The sequence below is a fragment of the Muscardinus avellanarius genome, assembly GCF_963383645.1.
Source record: "Muscardinus avellanarius genome assembly, chromosome: 13".
In the NCBI taxonomy this organism is placed as follows: domain Eukaryota; kingdom Metazoa; phylum Chordata; class Mammalia; order Rodentia; family Gliridae; genus Muscardinus; species Muscardinus avellanarius.
The window spans coordinates 69,748,974-69,753,612 of record NC_137799.1 but is presented as its reverse complement, the minus strand read 5'-3'; positions in this window follow the sequence as shown (position 1 = coordinate 69,753,612).

Genomic DNA, 4,639 nt, shown 5'->3' with positions numbered 1-4,639 from the left:
CTTGGGCAGCTTTTTCTGAGCACACTTCCATAGGCGCGCGCAGAGTGAGCACACCTGGACTCCATAGATGCGCACTGGGTGGGCACGCACAACCCAGCAGGCGCGGGGAGCACACACACCTGCGCTTCTGCGCAAGCGCGCCGAGCGCAAACTATGCCCGCGGTGAGTGAACACTCGCACCCCTGCACGCGCGCGCGCACACACACACACACACACACACACACACACACACACACACCTTACACACGCGCACCGAGTGCGCACGCCCGTCCCCCATCCCCGCTCGGCGTGCCTGGCTCCCGCCCAGTACTTCACCGTCAGTCACCTTGGCGTCCGCCGCCTCCCCTGCGGGTTCGGCCAGGGCTGCCCGAGCAGGAGGAGCTGCTCCTTGGTCCCGAAGCGCAGTGGCACGTAGTACTGCAAGCTCGCTGGGACCCGGGCGGGAGCGGGGACGGCGCTGCCTCCTCCGCGCAGCTCCCGGGATCTGGAAACTGCCCGGGACCGGGAGGGGCGTGGAAGCGCAGGCACCTGCCCCGCGTCCCGGGGCAAGTTCAGTCTTCACCTCTGAGATACCCGCTGGCCTCTGCTGGCACCTGTCGCCCTCCGCGTCACACCCCCGGGGTCCTCGGAGGCGCGCTGGAAAGCTGCGACCCCAACCACACCTGGGTAGTTCCCAGGGGGGCTCAGCCACCCGGCAGGGCCGCTGCTTGGAATCTTTGGAGGGCTGGAGAGGCACCTGAAGTCAATGGAGGTTTGGAAGCAGAAGGGTGACACCTGCTGTTCATTGAGACCGCTCTGCCCGGGGGGCGTCCTTGGTCAGGGGCTCTCCGCTCGGTGGGCCACGCTTGCTGGAGGTGTGATTTCAGGGCTACTGGCACCCACGTGTGAACTGTTGTCCCAAGGACCAAGTCCTTTCCTCTCAGACAAGGTCCCCAGAGCACCAGCCATGCAATGAGTGAGAGCCGCCCCTCCTGAAGAGGGGTAGGGACCCAGGCAAGCCTGAGCAGGTGTCTTGCTCCTTCCTGACAAACAGGCCTTAGTCGGATGCTGGGAGCACGTGCTGATTTACAACGAACATTTCAGCAAAGGCAAGGGCCTCCTTCCTGCTCTTCTGATTTGACAGCTCATGAGAAAATGACTAGTTGGCTATGAGAGATGTACCCAACTTACTACCTGGACCCTTACCAAATATGCATCATCTTAAAAGAGAGGGGCGGTGCTAGAATGATTGTGATATCTAATGCACAGAGTACTGAACTGCATACCTGGCATGTTCCAAGCACTGTGTGTGTGTGTGTGTGTGTGTGTGTGTGTGTGTGTGTGTGTGTGTGTTACATATATATTAATATATATTGTGTGTGAGTATGGGGATGGAACCCAGGGGCATTCAACCTCCGAGCTACACTCCCTGCCCTGTTTTTTTCTTTATTTTGAAATAGGATCTCACTAAGTTGTGGAGGGCCTCACTAAGTAGCTGAAGCTGTCTGTGAACCCCGATCCTCTGGTCTTACTTAGCTTTCCGAATGCTGGGATTACAGGCGTGCGCCACCACACCCGGCTTCACGTTGCATATATTCATAAGTTACTTTACTCCTCCCCACCACTGTAAGAGAAATATTATTATTATCATCACCCTTTGGCTAACAAGGAAGCAGTAACAGAGATTAATCAATCTGTCCAAGTCACAGCCTGGAGGTAGCAGAAGTCTTCTACATAGGTTCATCTACAAAAGCAAGCCCATGACCAGTCCCCCTGTTACTCCTTCTTACAGTCAAAAGCTGACAGAGTTATTTCTTGGTATACCAAATGGATATAACTCACGTCCTTTGATTTCCCAGAATCTTGGGCACAGAAATATTTAAAAGGTTCCTGACTCCCTTTCTTTATACCTACTTAATTTATGCAGAAGATTAAGAATTTTTCCAACTTCCCTCCCTCTGATGTTTCATTCCACTCATTTTATTTAAAATAGAAGTTTTTGCCCCAGTACAAGCACTGGCAGAAAGCTGGGAGGGTCATTTCTACTTATTTTTGTATTGCATTTAAGGTAGGTTCACTCCCATCCCTTTGTGGACTGGCACTGCCTATGACTTTCTAGCTCATTCCAAACTGTGTGCGGTTTTCCACTTAACAACCATCACTTTCATTTCTGGTCTCAGTACTTTCTCTTCAGGATGCCCAGACCGTTTTGTTGTTGTTGTTGCTTTAATCGATTTAGAAGATTTCCTGGAAACACAGGTATGCCAGTTCACACTAGGTTTTCAATCAGAAGAGCTGGGTGGTCATGTCCACTGAGCTCCTGTCTCTGCTCTGCCAGCCTCAGCGTGTCTCAAGCCAGGCTGTGTTTTGCCAGCCATCGCAGAAACTTAATGGAGTCACGGGGTCAAACTGAGGAAATCAAAGACATCATCGAGATTTTGCTCTTCTAGAAAGCATGAGTTCCTCCAGAAATGAGGAGGAGCTCTAGGACATGATTTCTCTAAGACATATCTGCCCACACACATCACCTTTTCCTCTTGATGTATCTTTCTGTATACAAAGAGCATTCCTAATAAAAAAAAAATTCCAAAATCCAACATGCTCCAAAATCAGAAATCTTTTGCGCTCCAATGAGACGCCGAAAATGGTAAATTCTAAACCTGACCACTTTGACCAGTCAAAACACAGACGTACTGAATATATTGTGTAAAATATATATCACTTTCAGGCTATGTGTATAAGGGTATTTATGGAAATATAAGTGATATTTGTGTTTAGACAGGTCTTATTCCTGAGATATCTCAGGAATATGCAGATATTCCAAAATCCACTTCTGGTCCCAAACACTCGAGATAAGGGCTACTCAATCTGTATAGTATCACAAATATTAAGTTTTTTAATGTATATGAACTATACCCAGAAATTTTGAGAGATTCTTCTTACCTTTTGGTTCTCCAGATTACATGCAGAAAACGGATGGTTTGAGCATATGAAGATATCATCAGACCAGCTAAGTGGAGAGAGAGAGAGAGAGAAAGAGATTGGAGGACCAGATTTGGGTTGGAGCTGAGTGAGCATATGTCTGTTTATCTCCTACCTTCCCCAAAGAGCAGCCTGATATGTTAGTTGCCTACAATTCTTTCAATGGAAGTGTAGATTGAGCTCTTCTACCCTGAAGAGCTTTACCTCATGTGTGACTGCAGACCCTGCTTTCCCAACCAAAGGGTGCTTGAGACACAGACAAGAACCCTCCTCCTCCTTCCCCCTAATTTTAAAGTACATTATTTTCAGCAATACAGCAGTCACATGTCTTATTATGGCACTATATATGTATGCACACACATAAAAAACTGTGCATCAGTCAAATAGATTACTACACTTCATGAAGCTCTTGAAGACACTCACACAAAATTAAAAGGGGTTGGAATAATCTGCATTTGAACTAGAAGCAGCTAGAGTCAATCTTCATTGTTAGTGGATCCCACATTTGTAAATTTGCCTACTTATTAAAATTTACTCATAAACTCCCAAATCAGTATCTGTGGTATTGCCATGGTCATTTGCAGATGCTTGCAGGGTGGTGGCAGATTTGAGCTCCCCGATGCGCACACATGCAGCTGAGGTGGAAGGAAACAGCTCTGTCTTCTTGTTGGGGCTTGTTTTATTGTAAAAGGGAGTTCTTTTTCATGGCCTGTTTAATGCCACATTGCTTGCATTTTTTTGTGTTCTTCATTAGTGGTACTGCTGCTTAAAATGTCCCCAAACACAGTTCTGGTCTGCTGTCTAGTGTTCTGGAGTGTGAGCCTATGATGTGCGTTAGGGTGAAAATCCCTGCGTTAGAGAAGCTTTGCTTGGGCATGTCCCAGGGCTGCCAGCTGAGCTCAAAGTTATGTATCCACAATATATATTAAACGAGGTGCCTTTAAACAGAAACACTCATGAAAACAAGGTTCTGTATTGATCGGCTGATAAAAATGCTGTGACCAGAGGCTGGCAGGAACCTAGTCCTGTATTTCCCCTAGGAGGAATGTCAGTGGCGACTTCATAGAACAAAACTACCATGAACAACAAGAATCGACTGTGTTTTATAACGATGCGTTTTTGATGGTGCTTAGCAAAGAGAGCTCCATAAATACCAGATAATCCCTCAAAATGAGTTTGGAGCGCCTGCCTTAAGTCCAAAGAATGAATCCTTAGTGGCTACTGGCTATTTTTTTTAGCTCATATAACTTTGGTAGGTGTGGTGTCCTGGCTACTGGGCCTCCCACACGGTATTTACCAAGTTTCTCAGGTCAAATCCCATGCAGTATTTCCCTAGTCTGTCTGGACATAGTCGGGAATTGGTCATAAAATTCACTAGTGTGATGACAGGCACTCACTACATGGTGCTCAGAGACCTCAGAAAGCTAAAGAGGGGTGGGTGCTCTCAAAAGTGCTGGTGGCTCAGAATATAGCAACTTCCCTGAGTGTCCCTCCACTCCTACCAGTGAGGGGTTTACACCCAAGCACAAAATGTCTTGTTTTGTCCTGAAGTTCCTCAGAGCAAATCCTTTACAAATTTTATATGGTAATGTTAACATTATTCCTTGATGATAAAATTGGTTCATTGTATTTTGTTTATTATTTCTTTCAATGGGTGTGATGGCTCCCAAGGACTACT